Source organism: Dermacentor silvarum, chromosome 1 (assembly GCF_013339745.2).
Source record: "Dermacentor silvarum isolate Dsil-2018 chromosome 1, BIME_Dsil_1.4, whole genome shotgun sequence".
Classification (NCBI taxonomy): domain Eukaryota; kingdom Metazoa; phylum Arthropoda; class Arachnida; order Ixodida; family Ixodidae; genus Dermacentor; species Dermacentor silvarum.
The window spans coordinates 22,653,045-22,680,499 of NC_051154.1; the positions used below are offsets into that span (position 1 = coordinate 22,653,045).

The 27,455-nt window shown below is 47.8% G+C and overlaps 1 protein-coding gene across 4 annotated transcripts in view; it reads right to left on the reverse strand.

Moving 5' to 3' along the window:
- The window catches only part of LOC119458095 (U-scoloptoxin(11)-Sm5a-like), a 180,516-nt gene that overhangs the window by 118,065 nt on the left and 34,996 nt on the right, over positions 1–27,455 (reverse strand). For all 4 annotated transcript variants that reach the window (XM_049665548.1, XM_049665551.1, XM_037719920.2 and 1 more), the window contains exon 2: positions 18,320–18,455. The gene's annotated coding sequence lies outside the window, so the exon portion shown is untranslated. The remainder of the gene's footprint in view (positions 1–18,319; positions 18,456–27,455) is intronic.

The following is a 27,455-nucleotide window of genomic DNA, read 5'->3' on the forward strand; positions in this document are numbered from 1 at the left end:
CAATGCTGCCCTCTTTAGGACACTTCAGCGGCACTATGCCAGCACAGTCGTTAAAGAGGAATTATCCTGACCCAAAAGAAAAATGTCTCTTAGGCTCTGTGCGTAAGGAGCTCCCAGGTGCACTTCAATGGCGCAAGCCGGATCAGATCGGGGTTAAATGAAAGGAAGACTGAACTGTACATTCGTGGATCCAGGGGGACATTGTCAGTTTACGTACGTTTTGGCGGGGGAAGATGATGACGCCAATGGGATTTGCCTGAGCTGACCTCACTGGCGAGGCAGTTCACAAAAACATTTCGAAAGGGGTCGTCTTAGTCGCACGTTCTTTTTGTATTGAGATAGCAATTGTATGGACACTCCAGTCGCCGTGAGGCTCTCTGTGAAGTTCAAGGGCGATAAAATCGTCGCCGCGCGCCGTATGCTATATGTGCGAGTGAAAGCGCGCGATGGGTGAGCCGAGCGTAGTGGCTCAATCTTGCGCGCGCAAGGCAGGAAGGCGGGGAGGAAGTGCGCCGTCTTCCGTGCTGCGCAAGGCACCGGGGAGAGGGGAGGGAGGGGGCGTTCTAGTCCGGCTGCGGCTGCGTATGGCGCGGCCGCACGGGCCATATCTCGAAAGCGATCTGCGACGGGGACAGAGTGCGCCGAATGCTGATAGCTTCATGTGCGCTGTGTTCTCGCCGCTTAGCTCGCATTGAAGCGACAGGCAGCACGAAGGTCAATTCGCTCGCTGCTGCTGCCGCGTTTCCTCACTCCAGCGTTTTGACAGCGAGTTTCCGCGGTCATCGAGTGAGATGTGTTGATGTTTGCTTGCGCACGTGTGACAGCGTGCTTGTTAATTTGATTAGTAAGCTAATGTTTACAAGTTTATACGGCCAATAAAACAACTATAGCTATAGCTAAAACAACGTTATAGCTGTCCACTAATTTGCTATCTCAATCGATGCTTCGCCAACTGCGACTTTGTTACACGTATGTAAATGTTACCGAAAAAATCCCGAACTTTGGGCTACCAGGCAAAAAATTCCCCCGATTTCTACCCGTTTTTTTTTTTCGGCCAGACTACTAAAAAAGAAAAGAAAGAAAAAAGAAGAAGAAGAAGAAGAAAACGCTTCTCCCCGGTTGTCTTTTGTACATCTAACACCTAAATTTACCCCCCGAAATTTAAATATTAAACAACCCGAAAACGAAGGACCCTTAATATGCGTTGCGTAACCCTCGTTCATTACTCAATATTTTGCGTTAATGTTTTTTATACATTTAAGTAATAAATAAAGCAAGCCGTGCATCATTTCCTATACTAATCACCTTAAGTTGCAGAAAACGGAAAGGTACATCGCTTTGCACGTTTATTACTGGGACTACACAAGTCAGGGGCGTTAAATTTTCATTAGGCCTTAGGAGTAGGGTTCAGCAACATATGCCATGTGTTTAAACTAGTGCGCCGAGGTACTTTCAAGCGAACGAGTCAGCGCCTCCCGTCGAGCGGAGTGGGCTCAGAGGGCAGGCTCACCGCGACCCCGTAGAGTTGCGACCGTAGGCAGCAACAGACCCCCCCTCCCCTTTATGGCCCTTGTACAGGCCATAAAGAGAGAAGTGCACGTGTATGCCACACCGGCTGCGCTTTAGCCAAGGAGGCTTTAAAAAAAAACATTCTGGAGTGAAAGCTCCCACAGTGGCTTATCATCAGAGGTAATCATTTTCAGTAATGCCTTCGGGCCCTGAGAACATGTACAAAATATAAATGTCGTATTACGACCCACACGTTTACATGATAAACGCCAGCTGAATAGTTGGTTAACCGGGACAAAAAATCCGGTTTGCTACCCTAAACTGAGTAGCAAACCGGATTTTTGTCCTGCTTAACCTCCCTGTCTTACCTTTTTTTCATATCTCTTCTCTCTTATCCGTACCTTCGTCGCAAGCTGAGAACCATTTTGCAGTGCTTGCACTTCGTTGCATTGCTGCGGCGGAATGTGTCGCAGATAAGAGCCTGGGTTTGCCAAGTGTGTTTACGGTTGCGGGCGCCATGTATTCGCCGGTCTGTGCGCGGTGAAGTCTTGAAATCGCTTTGGAAAGGTAACAGTCGTAAAGTCTGCTCGCACGTATTTGGCGGCCGTAATAAATTGAGTACTACATTCGGCATGCTGATCAATAGGCCGCATTCAAACGTGGGAAAGGTGACGCTACCACATGAGACAAAAATCAATCGGCTCTACGCCTCGGATTGCCCATCTCGCAGACAGTGCCACCAGACTCGGGAGCAAGACCCGCAAGCGCGGGGTGCTGGCAGTGATGAAGCGTTCGTCCTCTAAATATAGAGTAAACGACTAGTACGTTGTATTCGTTGAGGATTATTGTTAAGTCAGTTAACAAAGGGAATGTTATATCTAAAATGTGACGTGTGCAAGCTGTCTTGGCTATCACCTAACTTGACCCGACGTAACTGCGCTAATGCGAATGTGCGTATAATTGTCCTGCCGATCTGCTGTAAGTAGCCCCTGCTGTAAGGATCCCAGTGTGCGCGTCGATAATAAAACTATCCAACAATGTATCGGCTTCTCACCAGAAGCGGCGAGATGTTTACGCTTCCCAATCACGCGGTATGGGCCCTTTTCCCATGAGCCTTCCTTTTTTTTTTTTCATTAATGGGCTTCAACAGTGTCACGTGACGCTCCCTCCTATTTTTCGTTCTTCCTCCACGTTCATTCACCTATTCGAGCGTCCCCTTCCCCGCAACTTACTGTTCCCCTCTCTTACCTTCTGGCTATGCGCCGGTGAGAATTAAGCCCTGACCACACGTATACGCTTGCGGACGCGCGCAAGCGCGCGTCCGCGCGCCCACGCATGTGCAGACGGTGCGGAACGGCCCGTGCGCGTCGAAACGCGGCGCGATCTCGGTGAACAGCTCCTGTATGTTATCGCGCGCTTGGGTCACTTGGGTTCCCTCGCGTCGGCGCGCCTGGCTACGCAGCCTTGGCGCGGTACATTCAACTTTCAGTGAAGCAGATTTATTTCATGCAAGAAAGTGCTTCTTCTTTCCTGATATATTTTTAGACCTAACAGCTCTAAAAATATCACATTTACGTTTGTAGATATCGAAGCATTTTTGAAACACTGTCAAATAACGAAGTACGAAGTGGCGTCTGCCAAGGTGTCTATGAGTGAGTGAGCCCAGTGAGCGCGCGCTGTCGCGCGTCTTTGTGGATGCAAACCGCCATTCCTCGCGGGGCGCGGCAGGCATCGGCAGGCGCAAGGAGCATAGACGCGAGCTTGCGCCATCAGCAAGCTTACGTGTGGTCTGGGCTTTAAACCTTGACGCATAATAGTCTTCACTATCCTTCGCATTCACCGGAAGCAATTCAATTTCAACCATCGAAGAAGGACAACGCGCTGTTAGCAGAAGGCTTTCCCAAATGCCTGCCTGCGATACACCGCGAAAGCAGCCCGATTGTCCGTGCTTAGAGTGTGAACACGGTATTCTCATTGGGTGTCAGCCCTGCTTTTGATCGTCTACGCGCTTTGTCGAATATTTTGGAATGCCTGAGTAGAGAGGTGCCTTCCGAAAGTTCTGCCACGTCAAGTTGCATGTGTCTGTGTCTAAGTGGTTGCGCTGCTGCTCACGAGGTTGTGAAACTGGTTTCCATAGCCGATGAAAGCAACTCGATTATGGAAAAAAAAAAAAAGCACGAACACTTCTTCCGAGTAGAAATTACGGAACGTTGAAAGAAAGCAGAGGCTTCGTAAACAAACCAAACTCTAGAATCTCTACAGTGTTTCACTGGGCTGCCTCATTTATGCAGGATCATTGATCAGTAAAACTTCGCATTTCTATGTGCTGTTATTTTGGAAGGCTGCTTTCGTTGGTTTGAAGCTCAGTCGTAAAGACAAGAGCGAATCAATAAAAATGCAAAGGTACAGCATGCACGAGCTTGGGTGCAAAATCGCTTTAACTATAGACTACGAGAACTTCCTGTATGGAGATGCGCAAGTCATCCCATACCTGTGACGTTTTAACTCCGTGTCGCAGAAAATCCGGCGTCGGTGTCGGCGTTGGTGTTGGCGTAAGCGCCGCCGTCCGTGGCGGAGAAAATCTTTCCGAGCCACCCCGACACGCGCAGGCCCTCCGCGTAGCGCAGAGGCGTAAGTGAAAAAAAAAATTGAATGAAAAAAAAATTCAATTTCTCAAAGTAAAATCCATCAGAAAAATCGTAAAGTACGACTTAACTACAACCTACAGATATGATAGCGTCATATTGTAATTTGAATGTAAGAGAAAACATAATTCTGTTACGAGGAAACTCGAACACAAACCTCTTTTGCAGCATTTCTACATACCAACAGGCCCCCGGGTAGGTTACTTGCGTAAATACCATCCAGATGGCGCTCGCCTCCTCGGCAACGTAAAACGGTAGCGGCGCGCAGAGGCGAAGGTGGAGAAAAAAGAAAGCTGCAGTTGCCCGGAAGCCTGACAAGCATTCAGGGATCTTTGAATGCTATCGCGTCCTACTCTTAAAGGCGAAGCTTAAGCGTCCTCCACATCTTTAAATCACTTGGCCTGCTGGGCGTGGTCTGCTTTTGCTGACGATATGCCGGCCACGTATCTCCATTACGTAAGTCCGGAAAATGGGGGAACAAAAATAGGCATGCAGTGCACCTTCTGAAGGGACAATCGTTCATATGTTCATATTACTGTCCTTCCACTCCCCCCCCCCCCCCCCCCTACACACACACACTACACCTTTCTCCGTTCCCTGCTCCTGCTTTTGACTCAACGGAGTTTGGGTTTGTTTTACTGCTCCTGCTCTTGATTAAACGGAGCTTGTGTTAGTATAACATTCTAAGAGCGAGAGAGCATGCCTCTCTCCAAGAAAGCTGCTAAAGGCCTCACACCGAAAATCGAGCGGATGACGCCATGTCTTTCCGGTCACATAGGATGGTGTGTAACGTGAGCTATCGTCCTTCTCGAAGTATAGTATGAAGCAGGTAGACTGCTTCATGCGCACTTCTAAGCGCTTAGGTAAGCGGAGAAGGACCCTCGCCCCCTGTGCCAAACACCATAGAGCGGGACACTAAGCTCGAACTGTGCCTTTGAGCAAGCCACGATAGCTGACGTCAGTCGTTTCGAAGCAAAGGTGTCGCCACTTAAACGCTTAAATAAGCGCCTACGAGGGACGGACAACGACCCTCTTCCAAGAGGTTTCATTCTCGTTTACCGGCTCCGAAAGGACAAGAAATGTGCGTGTCAAAAGCGAGGGCATGCTTAGTCCGGAACTAGAAAACTTTATGTATAAAAGAGCACTGTCAAAGCCCGAGGAGGGATCTACTTGCAGTCCCGCAAAATGAACTTACGGGAACGTCTAGTGTTGCGGCGGTGAAGGCCGACAGCGGCGTGCGGCGGTGTGGGAGGCATCGAAGATAGAAATGGCGAGAAAATAGTGAAGGGAAGACAGGTTGGTATCAAATAGAATTTGAATTCCTCATGAAGAAACGACGCGTGAATGAACATGCGTCGGATATAGAGCAAAATTTGCATTCGCGGGCTTCATTCACGCTCGAAAAAACACTTTTATGCAGCATCTATTGAGCAACAGAAAGCTGTATCGGGAGTTTTTCATGTTGCTCTACAATTTTCTGATTGACATTTTTAATCTACTTATAAAATTTGAGAAGTTTATTAATTAATTAAGAGTAATTATGTACTTTGGCGGAATGCAAAAAAAATTAATCTGAGTATCTCCAAGCGACGGCAAACAACGTTACCTTGGTTCTGTTCAGCTTTTGCATATTTAAATATCTTCATACATGATAGTTGGAACACCCTGTATATCCCATTTCAGATGACGAATTATGCCACGGAGATAATTTTGCAAGAACACCATGCAACGTCGTCTGCCTCCCTGCAGTAGCGACGTCGTACATCAGAACTCTATAAATGGCTGACCGAAGCGACCGGAAGCCCTCACAACGGTATTTTGAAAGGTGAAGTTTATTCTCTCCGTGTATCTTTTTCATCAGTCTCTTGACCAATGTTTAGACTAGCAGGGGGGGAAAGCACTACCGAAACGCGAAGAAACGAAAAACGTAATGTGTGCGCAATTCTCTATTCCTGCCGCCGCGATTTTTTACGAGTAGGCTCAGCAAATAGGTCTACTAAGCTGCGTTGGCAAATATTTCATTGCAGACGGCCCCTGTGAATACCTGCCCGGATGGGCGTTTCGAGGCCGCGCTTGCTTCCCAGCGTTATAGCTGACCACATCCCGCCTCCGGCAAACGAGCGGCTTACTCGCGCAGTGCCGAGTGGCTGCTGGCACGCCATCCAGCTTTGCCTTTTTTTTTTTTTTTTCAATATCATCAAGCGTAGGCGGCTTGCCGCGACACATCGCCACCAGCACTCGCGGCCGGCGCAAAGCCCTTCGCAGCCAAGACCGGGGCCACTTGTTCGATCGCGGAGGCGGAAACATCCGTTTTGACAGAAGACGGGGCCGCACAACGCCGAGGCCCCGCTGCTCGGTCCGGATTCTCGAGGCTCGCCGGATCTGCGGCGGCTCAAGCCCACGTTGTCCCCTGGCGTGTGCGCTCAACGAGCAAAGACCGCCACTAAATCAGGCTCGACCGGACCTGCTCGGGGGTCGCTTCTGCGGGAAGCCGCTGTCGCGCTGCGCATGAAGCCACGTTGTTCTTATATGTGCTCCACAGCGCGTGATGAGCGCGCGTTCGCTCTCAAACGAAAAGGAGGAGCCCGCAGAGTGCCCGGCGCTTGCTTCGTTATTTTAAAGCGCAGATAATTTCCACTGGTTGACGGTTTCCCGAGGAGCTTATACTTGCTTTGTATCATGCGCGTGCGGGATTGAAATCACAGCCCGCTCTGCATTTCACTCGTCACCGTTCTTACGGCATATACCTGATTGAATTGGTTGAGAGACTTCTTGAAGGAACTTATGGTCAGCGAGACGCTAACCTTGCGTTTAATGAAAAAATATTATTATTACTTTTAAATGCGGAGCCACAAGGTGTGGTTTAGTTAGGCAGGAGTTGTTTACCATGCACGGCCACGACCGCGCTGGAACGCGATCACGCTTACGTGTTCATTTTGTTTTTCAACCGGGGGTGCCTTCCAATATCATCTTCAGATCCGAAGACATCTCAGTGACATGATCGCATTTTAAGTCGTTTCTTGCTACCGAATGTTACGAACGTGGAGCAACGCATTTCTTGTCTAAATAACACGGTTTGACGCTGAAAGCAACATCTCCGTGTACGGGCACAAAGCAACCGTCTCATCAAGCATTGCCACTTTGCCTAAACAAAGAGACGAACAAGCAACAGCGTGTGTTGCGTTGGCTGTACCCTGAATTTTCATGTCATAATTGCGGTATTCTAAATTAACCTCATAGTTGCTTTTCGTCGTTTGTGACGCTGCAACAGTCTAGATCAAATTTGTGTCGATTGTATCGAACGCTGACGTCAAGAATATGACTAAAACACTTCTATGCAGTTCCGCAGGAATCGGACTTTGGATCCTGGATTAATGTTTTACGTAAACGTTTCCAAGCTGATCATCAGAATGATTGAAAGCGATGTGCATTATAATGTACCAGGGGTGGCACGAGGATACTACTCGTAAAAAAGATGCGCGTAATATTGTTCCCATTCTCCATGTTACTGACCAGCCTATCAATATAACGCGTCTCGACCACGACAGTATTATTATTCCTTATGCAATAGAGTTTCCGAAATGCCATTCCAAATTGATTTTGCATGTTTGCGGAATCAGTGGCCAACGCCGAAAGTATTTGGTCAAGATGCAAACAAAACCAACCGGGAGCGCATTTTTCTTCTCGTATCCGAGCACAACAAGTGTGGTCTTTATTGAAAAAGATTACGAAACCCGATAAACACCCGCCGCTGTGGCGCTGCGTTTATGACGTTGTACTGCCGCCCACAAGGTCGGGGTTCGATTTCAGGCCGGGACTGCCGCATTCCGATGGGAGAAGGAGGCAAAAAAATTGGGAAGACGCTCAGCTTCGCTTTTAAGAGTGGAACGCGATAGCATTCAAAGATCCCTGACTGCTACTCATGGTTCCCGACGACTGCAGCTTATGCAACCGTAATGGTTACTGGAAAACACTGGCGGCGAACGCTATGCACGTAGGCGAGCTTTCTGGTGGAAAGGCGGCCTCTTGCGTGGGCCGATCCCGGAGATAGTGCCCTCGCCAAAGAAATTACATCATTTTCAGGTTTCCGTATTTGTTTCGCACTTTTAATATTTCGGTCTGAAGATATTTAACATCAAAGGCATGCGCTGTGGGTGTTTTGTTTCATGACATTTGTTTGTGGATTGTCATTCTCAAAATTCTGAGGGATAGCTTTGCCAAGAATGCAAGACAAGGTACGAGCAACATTAATGATAGAATGGTGTGGCATACCTAAACGTCGTTGGGGATGATTTTCTCGGCCGCGGGCGCCGACGCCGACGCCGGATATTTTGCGACACGGGGCCCCAAACGCTATCGCGTTAAAACGTTCACGTAGTCAAATTTTGGCGCTGGTGAAAACAACCCAAGAGCAGTATTTTGTAACGATCTATTTCCGTTCTCCATTTGTTCGTTTCGTCTTTCCTCATTGGCTAGGGCCCCGTCGCGCAGCCGTTATTGCCGGGGTCGACAACTCGGGGCAACAGATGATAAGAAATTAAGAATGAGAAATAGAATGAGCGATTACAAAATGTGATCCCAGACGGTCAAAACAGGGCCAGGGCCCTCCGCTACGGCAACCCTCATAGCCCAGGAGTCGTATTTTGTAACGACACACTTTCCATTGTTCTCCTCTTATCATCCGCCTCCCCGAGTGTCCAATCCCGGCGATGACGCGGCGTCGCGGCGGCGTCCGAGTCAGTGATGACGGCCGAAACGAATGAAAAATGATATTGATCGTTTCAAGGTCCCAGGTAATAAAATTCCAGGTTTGGGATTTTATTACCCGGAAGTCGAGGAAACCGAGAAGTGAGGAAAGGTGGGTTGTATAGTAATGAGACGCAGGTTTTGCTAAACATTCAAAGAAGGAAGAGTATAAGCTTACTTGCAATTCAGTCTAGATTCAGTCTATATTGTGATGCGATGCTGCAAATATTTTTACATGATAACGCTCAGTCTTATATATTCTACGTTATGCATTAGACTTCAACCATTTTGTGTTTTTTTTTCTACCTTACACTTGGTCGGAGGAAGCTTGGCGCCAAGTACTGTGATTCGACGTCGCGTCATAAATTTGGCATAAAGGTTACGGAACAGTTGGACGATGAGTCGGACATATTTGGCACCTATGTAAACACAAATTCTATCAGTATTGTTGCGCACCGTATATTGTTTGAGCCCACAGTACTTTCCATATAACGTATCACTTACTCTGCCACACGTCTAGGCTGTTCTCTTCAAAATCTTGTAAAGCGTTAAAGAGCCGCTCATTTCACGGGCCTCGACTTCCGCTGTCTACTCTTCTCTGGAAGGTCGATAAGGCACTTTGATGGGCGGCGATGACGCCGGTCCATCACTGCGCCAGCCTTCTGCCTTCAGTGACCGAGCCTTGTCGCTGTCAACGTTCATCATGGTGCGCTCGACGAGAATGACAAGGGTTGCGACGGGGGTGCTTTTAGCGGAAACCTCTTCATGTTCTCCGTCCCGATAGGAGCTGGCACAGGTCAACGACGCAAGCATATAGCGCCGGCAACGCTGGAGCGGGCTTCAAGGTGCTGTTAGCAAAACGATCGCCAAAACCTAAAAAAAAAGGGATTGCTTTTCACCACCCTAACATGTCACTGGCACAGAAAACTCCAAGCGATCTTTGCCTTAAGTCAACGAGTGTGATCGCGCCTCTCTCTGACAGCGTGGCGAGTCTTGCTTGCTTGTTCCTCTAAACATGGCGCTTACCGCTCCGGGGATGGCCAAGAAGCCGGCGGTTAGTGTGAAGGAGGGGGAGGGGAATTACAAGCTTAAGAGAGCAAGTAGCACAAGGAAAAGTGGAAGTTGCACAAATAATATTGAAACGGAGTAATCACAAAGGGACTGATATTAGTGAGGAAAACGTATGATCGACAAAAGAACAACAAACGTTGTGGTGCTAAAGTGATTTCAATACAATCAGCAATCTTGAGAACGATTCCAATAATTAATTCAAGAAATTCACATGGCATTCTTGTTTTGTCACTGAAATGGTCGTAGACGGCCATGCAAACGTTTCTGTGGATGAATTCCAATGGAGAGGTTCCGATGATGATGAATAAACATTTATTGGGCCCAAAATATATTCGTGGTGCCCACAGGCACCAGACGGGGTGGTTCCCTAGTTACGGGACCCATATGTTCCCAGCAGATCCTGGCCTCTGTCCGTCAGTGCGAGCTGAATCGGTAGGGCGGGGCTGGATAACAAGGTCTCCCATCGCTCAAGGGGTTGGGGATTGGGGGTGTTGGCGGGAAGGGGAGGACGGGGGGGTCTGGAGTTCTGTGCACTCGGCCAAGATGTGCGGTAGGGTGCCCTTTTCCCTTTTGCAAAAAAGGACAGAGCGTTCCGAAGAACGGAACACGACAATATGCGAAATAATTCGGTAAGCATGTTTTTCCGCGCATCTAACTTGCTCCAACCACGATGGGCGGACTCCCGCTATCGCTCTGTGGGGCTGAGAGACACATTTTGACTGTCCATGCACACTATGCGGAGGCGTAGTGTACGTGGACATGGCAAAGAACACATTCGTCGATATACTCTCCGCGCTAGCCAGGACAGCTCGTCATATTTGTCACCAAGACGCCCGGAGTGACCGTTTCGTTTCCCCGGCCGGCGAGTCCGCCTTGTTAGGAAGCAATACGCCACGCGTACCACAAACAAAGCGACGTAGAAGTTTCTTTTTTTTTTCTTTTTTTTTTCTCTCTACGCACTTTTTCCAATACGGTAGGCGCGTACATTTCGTAGTTGCTTGAAACAGAAGGTACGGCCTGTTTGCTTGCTGCCATTGGCTCACCCCAGCGCTGTTGCCTGACCTACGTGGAGGAGGAATAAACTTTATTTTAAAAATGAGCAGACGCTAAAATCGTCCGAGGTGGGCGGCGTCCCTAGTCCAGGATGCCGTGGGCCTGAGCCGATAGCTTGGCCCTGCTCACCATGCGATGCTGGTCTTCAGGGCTCGGGCTTGTCAGCTGGGCCTCCCACTGCTCGACGGTTGGTCCGGTGATGGGTGTTGTCGATGGGTTTTGTTGACATTCTCATACCATGTGGTAGAGGGTATTGGGCGCAGAGCAGAAGGCGCATTTGTGAGTATAGCTCGTAGGATACATGGCGTGTAGCAGGGTGCCATGCGGGAATGTGCCGATCTGTAGTTTGCGGAAGATCACTGCCTCTTCTCTTGTTAGCTTGGGGTGCGGGGGTGGGTAGATCCTCCTGCCCAGTCTGTAATGAGTCAGGATATTGGCGTATCTTTTCGTGACGCTATCATGTTGGTCTGCCGGTGCTCGTGAACCCGGTGGAATAGCCCGGAGAATGTGATCTCGGGCAGCAGCGTTAGCCGCTACATTACCCGCCAGGGACTCGTGTCCCGGGGCCCAGACAATGTACAGTTCTTGAAAATTGTCTAGTTTTTCGAGGATGCTCAGGGCTTGTTTGGAAATGCGGCCCTTTTGGTAATTTCTGCATGCTGTTTGTGAGTCCGTGATGACTGTGATGTGATCTTCCTCTCGCTTGCCCGTAGTGGCTGCCAGGGCTATCGCCGTTTCTTCCGCACAGTCGATGTCTGGAGTGCTTACCGAGGCCGCCACTACCTCTTGTCCTTAGCCGTTGATCACGCTGATAGCGTGGGCCGCTCTGTTCTTGTACTTTGCCGCGTCGGTGTATCTGACTTCTCCTTGTTTTGGTCCTTCGTAGGCCTTACGTAGAGCTTGCACTCTCGCTCGTCTCCTTTCTCTGTTGTATTCAGGGTGCATGTTTCTCGGGATGCTGGCCACCGTGATCTTCTCCCTCAGGGGTAGAGGAACCCGGTGTTTTCTGGACTCATATTCGACTGTGTAGCCCAGTCTTATTAGGGTGTCCCTGCCCGTGCTGGTAAGCTTGAGTCGCTCTATCTGGCTCGTCTTGTGGGCCACTGCTAGTTCCTCCCAAGTATTGTGGATGCCCAGGCTGAGTAGCTTCTCCGTCGATGTTGTCGGTGGAAGCCCCAGTGCCAGCTTGTAGGTCTTTCGTATTAGGGTGTTCAATTTGTCTCTCTCGCTGTTCTTGAGACCCAGGTACGGGGTGCCGTAAGTGACTCTGCCTGACCTACGTGTATGAAAAAATTACATTCTGGCGTTTTACGTGCCATAACTGCGATATGATTATGTGGCACGCCGCAGTGGGGGATTCCGGGCTAATTTTCACCACTTGGGGTTCTTTAACGTGCGCCCAATGCACGCTGCAGGGGAGTTTTTGCATTTCGCCCCCATCGAAACGCGGCCGCCGCGACCGGAATTCGATCCCGCGCCCTCTGGATTAGAAGCGCAGTCATAGCCATTACGCTACCACGGCATATGAACAGATGTCTGATGATGCCTGTCATTAGAAGCCTCTGTTCGCAACAGTGCCCTGTCTACGCTGATGAAAGCAGGGCCCCTCTTTCGTCGCCCTCATTTATTTTCATTGCGATAGCAATTATATAGACACTTCAACCGGATTTCTGCCGTAGGCGTCGCCGTCGCCGTGAGGTTCCGTATAGATTCCAAGGGCGATAAAATCGTCGCCGCGCGCCGTATGGGCGAGTGAGAGCGCGCGGGGGACGCGCACTATCACGGAGAGCCAAAGCACGGCGGAAAGAAAACGCGACCGTCGCGCGAAAGGCCGTGGGGGTATGGGGGGGAGGGAGGCGGGGCGACGCTGTGCTACGGCACCAAATGCGTATCTTGCAACCGAGCGCAAGGGGAACTGGCAACGCAATCTTCCACGCAAAAGCAAAAAAGCGGGAAGGCCGCGCGGGAGGGAGGGTCGGGGGAGCAGCTTCTACTCTGCCAACAAATACGCTTGCACTGGCTGTGCTGGCGGTCACCCGCACCGTCTCTTATCTCCACACGGCTCTGACCTTTGTATGCGCTGTGCATTCGCCGCTCAGTTACCGTTGAAGCGATAGACCGCACGATTCTTCGCCCGCTGCAGCGGCTGCGCCAGCGTTTTGACAGTCGTTGTCTGCGGTCATTCAGTGTGATCTATTCATGTTTGCTTGTGCGCGATGACACCACGCTTGTCAATTCAGTTAGAAAGCGAATGTGTCCAAGTTTATGCAGCCGATAAAACGACTATCCCTACTCCGAATAGCTCTCTACTATTGATGCTTCGCCTTTCGGGCGAAACTGCGACATTTTTTTTTCTTCACTGGTTGACCTGATGGTCCCCGAGTGGGCCTAGCCAGGTGATGTCGAGTTTACTCGCGTCTATCGTGGACCAAATAAAGTTCACTCACTCACTCACTCACTCACTCACGCCTATCTTTAACCCTATTGAAACGTTCCGTATGCCATTCCAATTATTCCATATATTTCTGTATAACTCTTACGGTATCGATATAGATTCCGTATAAATTCCGTAAAATTTCCGTAAGAACCGTACGGAAAACATACGTAATTATTGGAATGCTTACGGAACGTTTCAATAGGGATTACTAATTTATTATTGCATTAGCAATTATATGGACACTCCAACCGAATTTTTGCCATCGTCGTCATCATGAGGTTTGGTATCTATTTAGATGTATGACGTAATAGTTCAGGGGAAACCCGCTAGGTGGAGAGAAGAATTAAAGGAAAAATGAGACATCCACCCAATCGTAGCAATTGCTACAAACATGCCGTAGCAAATCGTAGCAATTGCTACGATTGGGTGGATGTCTCATTTCCCCTTTATTTAGGTATATGTACGCTATATGCCATGCCATGCTATATGACGTGTGATATATGCGGGTTACATTGCCACACCATTCTATCACTAAAGTTGCTCATACCAGGTCTTACTTTCTTGAAAAATTATTCCTCGGAATTTTAAGAATAGCAGCCCACAAACACATCTCACGAAACAAAACCCCGACAGCGCGTGCCTTTTATCTTAAATCTTCTCAGACCTAAATATTAAAAGCGCGAAACAAAAAACGGAGCTGAAACCTGAAAATGACGTAAGTTTATTGGCGCGGCTGTGCACGACCTCCGGCATCGGCCCAAGAAAGAGGTTTGAAAAATACATCATACGGAAAAGTGGTGGTGAAGTTGCTAAGAAAGACGTTAGCTTTAATTAATAAACACAAATGAAATTGTCCGATGCCAGGATTGAATTCAAACAAAGGACCCCTAGCACAACAACTCGTTTTTACTTAGCTTACGTTGACTTCAATTCATACTGCCACTACGAGTCTTACACTAGGTGTAATATTCTAATATATTGCTATTGCATTCATTGCTTCGCCCTTACTGCGAAACTGTGATATTTATTTATTTATTTATTTATTTATTTATTTATTTATTTATTTATTTATTTATTTATTTATTTATTTATTTATTTATTTATTTATTTATTTATTTATTTATTTCCTGCAGAACAAAGTATAGTAGGTGAGTTATTTTCTAACCGAATCACCCCACAGCAACCCATCTATTACAGAACGAAACAGATAACCCAGAAGCGTTCTTTTCTGTACACATGTTGAAATGTAGTACCGGGATGCACGCATGGTACAACCTTCCCCAGTAAAACATCCGTTTGCACTGGTTGGTGCAAAAGTAGTCATTATTTTACCGTGTGTTTCATTTGTTTTAAGCTATGCAGATCTAAAAAGAAATGACGTCGTAAATGGAGCAATTACACCACTTCAGTTCAATTACTTGAGGCTGCGGACACGCACTGCGCAATAAACTACGATTATCAATTACCCGCCGTGGAGGGGGGGGGGGGGTGCTTATAGTGCCAATGGCATTGCGCTGCTAAGCGGAACAAATCCAGGTCGCGGGATCAAATCCAGGTCGCGCCGCCAGCATTTCGATGAGGCCAAAATGCAAAAACGCTCGTATACTTAGATTTAGGTGCATGCACGTTTAAGAAGCCCAGGTGGTCATAATATTAATCCGGACTCCCTCCACTACGGCGTGCCTCATAATCAGACCGTGGTTTTGGCACGTAAAATCCAATAACACCACTTGCCAACTGAACACGTTTTTAGAGGAATTTAATGGTGCAACCTTTATTTGTCCTGATAAACTTGACAAGAAGCTTCAGGACCCGACGAATAAAAATTGCCCCATTAAACACCTACAAAAATTCGTTTAGTGCGAAAGTGGCGTCGTATACCAGATTCCTACGCTCTGCGAGAGGGCGTACACAAGTCAGACAGGGCGTTGTTTAAATATACGAGTAAGAAAGTACAAAAATAATTGAAGGGCAAATTATGGGTCCCGTTTAGCTGCACACTGTAAGTCTTGCAATTGGTTGCCAATGTTCGACAAGAGAATTGTCTTCTTTGAACACGAGGATAATTTGGCACGAAAAATAACGGAAATTTTCTTCATTGCGAAAGCCCGTGAAACATGCATTAGTGTACCTTCAGTAGCTTCATCGCGAAGAGAGATACATTTTCTGGAGGCGCAGTGAGGCCCTGCCGGAATGATGCGCTCATCGCTCTTAACATTTTGGCGCATGCGCTGTGCGTCAGTTTCGTCTTTCTTCGGTATTGGTCTTGTTTCTGATTTTTCACCCGTAAGAAGTGGCTTTTGTTCAGTTGTGGCGGCTGCGCAGTTGGTTCTACTTGCTTTTAAATTCTTCTTTCTTTGAATTAACTTATTTGCGAGTAAGCGCTAGTGGTGTCCATTCATCTTCTCTTCTTCCTTGTTGTTTTGCGCTACCTTTACTTTATCATGTCAAAGTATACGCGTATTGTCACACATTTTAGGGACAGGTATATTTCTATGCGGTGGCCACAGAGCCTCGCTAAATGAAATGTCTTATTAAATATATATGACGTGAGCACTGACCCACTTGTGCAATTATCAATTGTGCAATTGCAGCGTTCTCCCAAAAGTAATCACGTGAAAGTTACTAAATTGCCACATTCACTAGATTCTAACGGGCCCTCGATCGTTACGCACGCGGTACACCTGATTTTCACGACCAGAAATGAAAAATAAAATGCAATGTCATCGATTGTAGCAGGCACCCCAGTTTTTTATACTTCAAGAAATGAAAAACTTAAATGCCCTTTTGATTGTTCGCTCACCAGTTTTTATAGTAGGGAGGAGAGTAACGGCGATTTGTTCTCACTCGGAAAATTGAAACTTTATTGCATTCGAAGTATACAGTAAACCACGCATCGCTCATCGAGACTTTCGAAGGGCCCTTATCACTATCAACTATTGTCTTCGGTGCCCTTGCGGCATTTGAGATACCGCATTTCTTATGTGTCTTGCAGGCCATGGCAGTCCAACTATAGTGTATCGAATACACTATAGCCTGGTGAGCGTAAGGAATGCGCACAAAGCTTCCGCAGTCTCTACAGCTGCAGCTACATGTGGATTTAATTTGCTTACAGAAATTTCTGCTGTCAATGACTATAGCTTGCCGCTATTGTAGTTTTTGTTTCGTACTGAAATCTTACGGGCATGTTGTTTCCTACTAAACATTGCCGGAAAAATAGTGCGCATTAGAATCGAGTAAATACGGTACTCCCTTGAACGTTAAATAATAATCGCATAAAGTGACATAACTTTTAATCGTACTCCTGAAATAACTAAGAGCAAGGTTGAAGTTCTGATAATCTTATTATATTAATTACAGGGAAGTTAAAGTGGAATAAAGGACCACTTCCCAGCGGTATAGAGCCAAACCCAGAAACCTAGTGGAGCCGAACCCACACTTACCCTCTGATCACTACTCAGCAGGGATAAAAGGGTAAGTGAGGGCCGTGGATGTGGCACTTTCATTTACCGCAGCTGCGAAAAACCGCCATCGCGTTGTTCGGGAAACCTCGAAACAAGTCACAACCACAGCAAGCGTGCGCATAGTGCACTCCGAACGTTCTTCCGGTATCCGTTTCATCATCGTCATCACCATGATCATCATCATTATTGTCATATTTATGTCCACTGCGGGATGAAGGCCTCTCTCAGCGATCTCTAATTACCCCTGTCTTATTAGATGATTCAAAGTTATGCCTGCAAATTTCCTAATTCCCGTCCTCGGCTGCGCTTGACTTCCCCTGGTACCCTTTCCGTAACTCTAACCCCCTTACACAGTGTGCGTTTACACAGCCGAATTCATCGCGATTGCGAAGCTCATGGAAGGAATCGGATGAGCGAGCTCGTCCAGCAATGTCGCGGGCCTCAGGGAGCACGGGAGCAGCACAGGTTGTAAATTGGCAGAAAGAAAACATTACTATTAGGACCGGTGCCGTAGTCGTCTACGTTAGAGGAGACCCTTTGCGACAGAGAATGTTGATAAACATCAGCCATAGTTTCCTCCAAATTTTCTTCCAGCGTAATTTTCCTACGTTTAAAGGAGAGCGAAACGCTTGGAGCAATGTATAAGATAGGTCTCGCGCATTGCCTTCCCCGAACTCGAGCGAAAAGCTTCTGTGAAAACAAATCACTTTGCAAGCAAAGCCCAGGACGTTTTCAGTAAAAATCTAGCGCCAGGGTGCGGGAATGCAAACACGCAGAGACAGAGGGACGTTTAAGAACAGATCTGGCTCCATTGTCGTTTCTCTAAAGCGCTGCCAACTTAACCCTTCCCCTGTTCTCCCTGCGAGCACTCGCATCTCTACGCTGTTTGCCTACATCTAGGCACTGTTTATCTTCTGGCACGCAGTTGGGGCTCGGGGTACAGGAAGGTGAAACAACAAGGCAGAAAGACATCAAAGGACGCACAGTGCACAAAAGAAGCCGCATGCTGTTTCAAAAAGTGACACCTGTAAAATTATTTTGTAGGAGCTCGCCGCACCGTAACGCGACTCTGCATTGTGAGCACGACGCAAGCGTGTTATCTAGGAAGCGCCAAGAACTGAGCCTTACTCGTAAAAAGAACGAAAAAAAAAGGAAGAGCGAAACTAGAACAATGGTCAAATACGGCAGAGACTTTTGAGTAACAAAAATGGGCGACTTCGCTCAGCGTAAGTGGAGCGCATGAGCCGTCTTTCCATGACGCCCTTCTGTTTCTTTTCTCTGTTTTTTTTTTTTTCTTCCTCTTCTTTTTTTTTCGCCTCGCATCGCGCCTTTGTCGTTTGTCGTAGCACTAGCAGTGGGCGAAAGCAAGATCTGTGCCACCAGGGACGACTTACAGCTTTGTGCGGAAAGCACGCGAGGCTCCTGCAGGGGTGGCTGGTGACGTCAACGGGGTGCGAGCTTTGATGGCCGGGGTCTCTTGTGGTGCTCGCTTCGAGCTGCGCCCGCCGCGCTGCCTGGACTGGGCACGCCCTGCGCGACGAGAGGCAAACATCACATTCAGTGACCTCCGGGCCCAGAACCACGTTCGCTGCAGACGAGGGGCACATAAACGAGAGTTGCAGACGACGCCCGTTTGCGTGTTCGGACTGGCCAAAACGAATTTGCTAGGTAAGCCTGATCCTAGCGACTCGGCTGAATAATTACTCAACGAAACGAACGGGTATAGAGATAAAAATAAAGACACGACACTAAGCATTTTTGACGTCGACGGTTGTGACCGCTGATATCAGCCTGGAAGCATGTACTCACTCCGGGACACTAAGTCTAGCTTATGGTCTCCAAATCATGGCAGTGCTACTGCGTGGCGACATTTTCATTAAGTTTGTTAACGCGTCACAGCCTAAGAACACTTTCAGTCCCACTCAGTTGCCTAATGTTGTGGAGCGCAAGTACGCGACGACAATAGACGCGAGGTCCGCGCGCACCGGTCTAGGCTACGGCTGGCAGTTCTGATCGCATTGGGCCTGCTGACCGCTTAACACGACAGTGAGCACCAACGACACTGCCGCTACGCATTCTTCTCAATTGGGCATATTTGATCGCGACCAATTGCCGGCCACTGTGGTACATAGCACCTTAGTGATGTCTGATCGGAATCACAGTGTTTGCATATTTGACACACGAAACCCTGATGGCTGCCTCCGTGTAAGCGAACACAACCACCGCGCTCCCCGCGGTGCTTCACTGTTATACTGCCTCTGGGCCACGGTACCACGGCCATGACTCTTGGCGGTCACACCGTAACTCCACAACGAGAGAGAGAGAGAGATGTGGAGGCGGGCGGGAAGTGGTGGAGGACGACGGATCTACCACGATCTCCGCTGTTCAAGGGACCTCGCTCACTACGATGATTCCATTATTTCTGTGGCCACGCGCAGATGAGCTCTGCACCCATGAGAACATGTGGGCAGACGTCATGCTAATATATATCTAGCTGCCATCTCTCACGTAATTTTAGCCAAGAAAAAATTGACCGCCTCTGGTCTTATCATCTAATGGACGCGACTATGCTCACCTCGACTCGCCGTAGTGTCTACGGCGTCGCGCTGCTGAGCACGAGGTTGCGGGATCACTTCCCGGCCACGGCGGCCGCATTCCGAACCGGGCGACATGCAAAAACGCCCGTGTATACCGTGCATTGGGTGCATGTTAAAGAACCCCAGGTTGTCGAAATTAGAGGGATTGAAAGTCGGGCGAGTTGGTACGAATTTATGTTAATACTGCGCGAAGAAACACGGTGACAAGGTAGGAAGCACACAACACAAGCGCTGACTCACAGCTGATTTTATTCTGAAAAGTCCGACATATAAATAGTTGAACTAGGTACATGTGTCACCATGTCTAAGGCGGAACGAACAGGGAAATGGCTAAATTAAACGCCTGCCTACTGTTCACAAAGGAGGAGGAGTGCTCCAAAGCCGGACGGATTTGGGGCACTTTGATGACAGGCCTTTTACGGAGCAGAAGATAGTGGGCCCGTGGCCTCGTACGTCTGCTATGTGCAGCGCTACAAATGCGCTGCTGCGTTTTTTTTTTTTTTTCGTTTTTTTTTTAGGTGCACTGGCCTGTATGACCGCCTGCGACTTACTCAGCGATGAATGCTTAATTGTGTAATTGTGCAGGGTATGAACTTCTCTCTTCCTTCCCCTCTTTCAATCCCCGTTCCCCCTTCCCCGGTGCAGGGTAGCCTACCGGGCTCCGCTTGGTTAAGCTCCCTGCCTTTCCCTTATGACTTCTCTCACTCTCTTTCTCTCTCTTTTGGAAATGGAAGATAGGAAGAAGGGGAGGAATGAGGAAAGAAAGAGCAAGATGACAAATCCCAAAGAATAAAGCAGAACACACACAATACAGGTCGCACTACTAAGGAATGTTAAACTAGAAGAAACAGTGTCTGAGCTCTTGTAATTTGAAAATAGAAATAAGCTACAAACGTGAACGTAAATTAGTTACTTCTAGAAAATTAAGGAGAGTGCGATAAGCCTGATCGCGTCGATACGCACAACCACTGGGGTACAAACATTCGTCGAGTGTCGTGCACCGCAGGCCAAGGAGACGATAGTCCCTCATAGCGACGTGGGCAGCTCAATGAAAGCGGGACACTTCAATATCAGGTGCTGAAGTGTCTCGCAGCAACCTCAAGACACACACGATGGACTGGCGACACGTTCTGGTTGTACAAACGTTCGCACACGTTCACACAGCAAACCCCTAGCTTGAGTAGCTGTGCTCTAGCGCGACGAGGCAAGCCTCGACCGCGAACACGGGGCGGGAACGTTCCATTTGCAACGCGCAGGTCTGGATGCTGCTTGAGTAGGCAGCGACGAATCAGCAGACGAGCGTCATCAAGCTTGCACAAAATTTCTGGGCAGACACAGTCACTATGAGCGCAGGTTGAAGCCAGCCGATAAGCCTCTTCATTTCTAGCGATCCCTACGTGTGAAGGTATCAGCAGGATGTTGGCCAACATTCTGACGCGGGCTTTTGCCCTGGCCTTCCGTCTTCCTGAATGGTGTTATGGGTGCATATTCTTCGGTATCGGGGTTGCCTGTGTTAGCTCACTGACTATTAATCGATTCTCGTTTTTTTCCCTACATTGTATGCATAAATACAAAATAATAAAGGTAATAAGAAATTGATGACAATTTCCTTGCGGCAACCATGTGTACAATAACGCAGGTAAGAGGACGCGACCGAACATGCTTACTTTTCCTCATTACTCGAAATGACGGATTGAATGAAAGCGAAAAAAAAAAATCAGAGATATGTCTATGAAAGGCTGAGGTGGGAGCTTGTCGTGTGTCACAAGTAAAGCTAAGGGTTCACGTGGAAACCGCCATCTAGCGTACGGGAAGGGAGCGCAGCCCTTGCCCTTCCTAGCCGAATCCCGGCTGATTTGATGGCACGTTCAGGGGGAAGGGAAAGACACAAACGCACTTTTGCTTCTCCGCGATCACGCACTTGGCGGGAGCAGCGTTTGTGCGTGCGTGAATCCTTGCGCGCAGACCATGTTTGACGCCGCAGCGTAACGACGCTGGCCTGTCGCCGTCCCGCGCTCCCGGTACACGCAGTGTCCTCGGGGTGACGTTATCGAGTAGGCCCCGTGTTTGCTCGCCGAACGCGCTAAACCAGGCCGGTGCGGTACCTAATGGCCCCCCTTATACGACGCTGTTTATGACGCTGGCTCCGCACTGCGCGGCCACCGCAGATAGAAATTGGGAAAAGTGGCGCCAACAGATTTCTGTGGCGCTCATCTGTAAAGGCTGCCATTTGTCGGGCAGCGCGAAAGTTACGAGCGCAAAAGGAAAGATAGAGAGAGATAGTGAGAAAGAGAAAACGCGATCCATGCGTAAGGCAGATGTTTATGCGCGACGGAGCCTCCCACCACGTTACAAAATCGTTCTGAAACATTTTCGGTATGCTTTTGGAATGCCATAACAAGACAGTGCTGTGGGCGCCGTTTATATAAACGCTTGGGCGCCGTGTCATAGCCGGATATGTTCCGAGGATCGTGGAGGGGTGCTGAGGCTATTGCTAGTTTGACTTGTGGGAGAAAAACTGCATGTTTACACGGCGTGAATCACATCTTGGAGAGGGGTGGTGACGCCAAGAAGCCCACCCCGAACTCTCTCTCTCTCTCTCGCCCTCCCCCGCCCTACTGCTTTAGTGCACTCAGGAACTGGCTATATGGTGTGCACTGCACGTGAGTGCTTTGAGCATTCTACACCATACAGTTTTAGCACAGCGCATCAAAAAGGCCAGCGTACGCAATTAAGCCGCGAAGTTACAGTGCACACATGTGAGACGTGCTGCGCATGCCCACTGCGAGGGCGATGGTTTAGTGCTATCCGTGTAAAATTCCAAATCCTACACTTTCCACCCGTGTAAATAATCCTTGAGGTCACAAGGTGAAAATCTCGGTGAAAACGTAAGTCAGATAAGTTGGTGTGCCACACTGCTGAGATTCAGAACGAAATTGTTTCGGACGGAGCCGCTGTTTTGCACAATAATGCATTGTCAACGCGCCTCAATTTCAGCTTGACTAGCAAAAGTTTTGAGTATGAGCGGCAGCTTCAGTAAAATAATTGCAGTGATGAGAAAAAGGCATAACACCATGATTATTAGTTCGCACATGACCGTGGATGAGCAGAAGAATACAGAAGGATCTAGCATAGCTAAGGCACGTCGGCAGTTGCTCAGTCTGAGTGTCTGAAGATGCATACATCTTCATACATAACTTTGAATGTGGCGTGCGCAGTTCTTTTATCCTTACCGTTACCAAGAGAGATCAACAAGGCTACTACAAAAATTGGAGGACGCTTAAGCTTCGCCTTTAAGAGCAGAATGCGACAGCGTTATCGGGACCTGTTCGCATCGCATCGTTCGCGTACGGCAAGTAGGCTTCATTCACTGCAACATTGAACGTAGGAAAGCCAGCTTACGAAGACCAAGCTTACACCGATCCCCTTAAAGTCGGCTTCACATTTAAACAGAAATGCATTGCTGGAAAGACGTTTTTCCAGGAGCAATATAAGTGGTCATATTAAAATGTGAAGGCACCTTTTCTATTATTTTATTATTTGTTTGCTATTGCCCTGACGCGCGCAGGTCTGGTAGAAATGCTGGAAAATGAGTTTCTGATTGAGTTTCCTCGTAGCAGAATTAGGTTTTCTCGTACATTCAAATTACAATCCGACGCCGATTGGTAAACAATAAGACGGCGAATCCGATGCCGAATGGTGAAGTCGTACTTCACCATTTTTCTGACGAATTTCACTGTGAGAAATTCAATTTTTGTTGACCAAAACCATGCACCACCTGGAGGGCCTGCGCGGTTGGTGTGGCTGGGGTGGTTGGGGATGATTTTCTCCACACCCGCATCGCACGCCAACGCCGGTTGCCGACGCCGGATTTTCTGCGACACGGGGCCCTTAACGTTATCGCGTTAAAATATGAGGTGCCATGGGATGCATCCACTTCATCTATAGCCTAACCCGCACACACTGAATCATTGGTACGGTGGCTAGATGGGTGTCGTTTCAAAATACGCAATAGAGTCGCGTAGCCAGGAGGTCTCTTTGAGGCGCGACAGAAAATTTGAGCATATGAAAATTTACGATTTGAAACTCGCAAGGTCTACCAAATCGTGTTCAAATTATACAAACATTGGACTATCCGAGATAGAATAAATATTAAGCAAAACTACTATTTAATGCACACGATGTTGTACATACATACCAGCTGTTTTTTTTTCTTTTCGGTTTACGGACTAGTACATCTGTAAACCGAAATCAATTCAAAATTTTTAAAGAATTGTTTGGAGGAAGTAGTGCAATGCTGCCTCTCAAGCCGGGTTACTTGAAGGAGCGTACATTTCTTTTGCACGATGAATCGCAGCCGTGAAACTAGTTGAATATCAAAACCTCACGAATTAATTTCACGAATAATAGCTTTAGTACATATACAAGCGCACAATTAAAACCGATCTGTGCTCGAGGCGCGTACATTTAGCAGAAGTCCCGGAACTAGGTTCTGCTTTAAAATATCGGCTTTCTGAGCACTGCGCTAGCTCAGTGGCTGTGGCGTCCTGCTGCTGTTGAGCAAGAGGTGGCGGGTTTGATTACCGGTTGTGGCGGGCATATTCCGATGGGGGAGGAAGGCAAGAACGCTCTTCTATACCCTGTTTTTGGGGCACGTTAAACTAGGTAAATACTGACAGGTGGTTCAATATAATCCGGAGCCTCCCAGTACGGCGTATCTCATTGCCTGTGAGTTGTTCTTGGACGTCAAAAGTTATAATTTAATGCAACATCAGCCTCCGAAGTGTGCCGCAAAATATGGTAGCATTTGACGTCGTTCAGTCCCGCAGTGGCTCAGGAAGGCTTTTGGAAATACGATGTAGGATCCAGAACGGGGCCCTGCTCCCATTACATCTTACAGAAGAAAACGTAAGGTATTGAAAGAAACATCAGTGAAAGTAGGATCTCTCTAAACTATACTATTTGCCTGCAATTACTTGATATCAAAATTGTTGAGGATTACTTGATATCAGAGCGCAATTCCTATCCGCCTATTCATATCCACCGACCCGCTGTGGCGGCTTTATGGAGTTCTGCTCCTGATCACAAGGTCTCGGGTTCGATTCCCATTCGCGGTTGCAGCAACTGAAATAGGGGCGGAACGCAAAAAAATCTCGCATAGCTTGCCTTATACTCCGTTTCATACATCAGGTCCAACGCTGTGGAGGCTGGACAGACTTTTGCAGTGGCTGCGTTCGCACCTGGATATAATTCCATGTTTTTTTTTTTTTTTTTACCCCAATTCTGCGCAACTGTTTTTCATATAGGCAGTCTTGAATGAAACAAGTTCATTCCTTAGAAACAAACACGCTGTGGTATACGGCTGCTAATGCGTTGTTTTATATCATTCTGATTTTTGTTGCTGTTCTTTTCGTTTTTTTTTTTTTTTTTTTTTTTTGCAACCCGTCGCGGGGAGCCTCACGTGCATGTTCCGCGAGCGAACGCCCTTGGCGCGCAACAAAGCATGGACAGAACGCGCAGGGAAGCATTAAAGGAAAGCGCGGAGGAATACATTTTCGTGACCGAACTTCGAAGCTTCCACTTGATGTATGAAACGGAGTATAGGTGCACGTTAAAGAAACCAAGGTGGTCAAACTCAATCTAGAGCGTATATGTCCCACGCCTTGTGTTGCTGTGGAACATTAAACATTAAACTCCCTCAATCACTCCCTCAATCAATCATTCATTCAATCAACCAATCAATCAATCAACCAATCGATCAAACAATCATCAATTCACGCCCGTGCAGATTTATAGTGGATGCTGGCAATCGCCACCCTGACCTTCACATTACATTAAGGTTATAGACAGTCAGCTTACTATTTAACGCAGCGTCAAAGAGGAAATCTCGACAGATGAAATGGGGTGACTGCGAAAGTTAAGGCAGCTCGCCCAATAAAGTTTAGTTTAGCAATTGCTTGACTGTTTTAAGGATAAAATGTTCAAATTCAGTGGGGGTCCTTTCCAATTTAGATCAGCCAGCTGCCAAATCACCCTTAGCTCTAGAGTGTCGAGCGATGTGTAACTATTATTATCATTCCTTCAGCGACAAATAAGGTCCCATAGACTTCTTGCGCGACGCAGCGCTTGAGATTAACCATCGCGAATCCTTTGCATGTGCCGAAAACGCACGAATATTAACTATCATCTGCTCGCGGGCTTAAAGCTTGGTGAGTTGCTAAGTAAAGCACATCATAAAATAAACTGCTATTTGTTGTGTTTTTAGTGGTGTTATAGTGTTATACATTGAATAAAATGGGGTCCTCGATTATGCAAGCTCCCTAAGACAGGCCCTGCGAGTTGGACAGAGAGAGAAAGGGCAAGAGAAAAATGAAGTTGTGGATGGTTGCCGGATGTGAAAGAGGAAAATGCGAGAGCAAGATGGGAAGATGTTAACCGGAAAGAGAGAAATGATGAGGGACAGGCGAGGAGGCTAACCAGGCTGAGCTCGGGTGGCTTCCCTGCACTGGGGAAGGGGGAAAGGGGAGTGAAAGGTGAGAAGGAGGAGAGAGGTTCACAGCATATCCGCAGACACATGCACAAGTGCCCGTCGTAGTCTGTCACAGGCCGTGGCATAAGCTGGTGGACCTCAAGAAACACTGCAGCGCTTGCGCGAAACTGTGCTCTCTCTATCTCTTCTCTCTCTCTTTTCATCCCTATATCCCCTTTCCCCAATGTGGGGTAGCAAACCGGACGTGCATCTTGTTAACATCCCTGCTTTCTCTCTCTTCTATTTCTCTCTATCTCTCTCTCTCTCTCTCGCGGCTTTACAAGACGTTAACCAGAAAAATGTATGCCAACAGAATGCTAATTTGGTCCAGTTGGTACTTGCTTGGGCGAAGAATCTTTGTTCAAAAAAAAAATAAAAAAAAAGGTTGTCAAACCTTGAATGTAACTTGTAAATGTGTCCAGGGCTGGGGTAATGTAACGATTCTATACAATTGGCCATTGCTTTTCACGCTTCGTCAGTGCTCAGAGCGGCGCTACACCCGCGTTATCAACGGGATCAGCCGGCCGTGAACCGTGGATGATTAGAGCGACATAGAATCGAGCGGAAGGAATCGCTAGATTATGCCGGTTCTCCTTTCTTGCATTGTGCCCCAGCTAGCTTGGCTGGATTATTACAATGAGATGAATTAACTACATGAACAAAACAAAGTAAATATTGTTCACAGTTCAGTTGAGAAGCCACCAGGAATTATTTTGTGTGCTGGTGGGTACGTTGTCACGCGGTATTTTCCCTATTTCGTGGGCTGTCTCTTTCAGGTGCCAAAATTAAGCATGCTAAATGTAATCTGCTGAAAACATGCCTGTTCGATGTTTCTTTTGACTATCTACAACTTAATTCACGTGATTTCCAATAATTACCGAGTTGAATAATTATTTGTAATTACCTTATTGGATTAGATCAACAAAAATTACTGGTGGCTTCTCTACTAAGGTGCGAGCCACATGACCTCAGTTACGTTGGCGAAAAATTATCCATCTTTTTTTAAAACCTTGGTCCATGTTAGCCGGGACACCCAGCTTTTACAGCGATGCTGTTAAGGGCTAGGTTCCCCTGGACCATGTCCGCGTGTAGAAAAAACTATCATCATCAGCAATTGCTTTGGCTCCGTGTTCGTGGTGGTTTCCCGCCAGTTGTGCCTTAGCACAGGTGCCAGAACGGAAGATAGATGGCCCATTGTTATACCCCTCGCCACCACCGATGCCTCGTTCACAAGTGTCGCGATGCTCGGCGGCAGTACGTCCCACCAATCGTTGTGCCCCTTTGTCTCGTGATGTAGAGATCGCGCTAGCGCTGTTATCAGCAGTTGTCCTTTGAACTCGTTATGGGACGGACGCTCGTTTAACCACATCTTCCAGGATCCTGACGTCAGGATCCTAATGATGT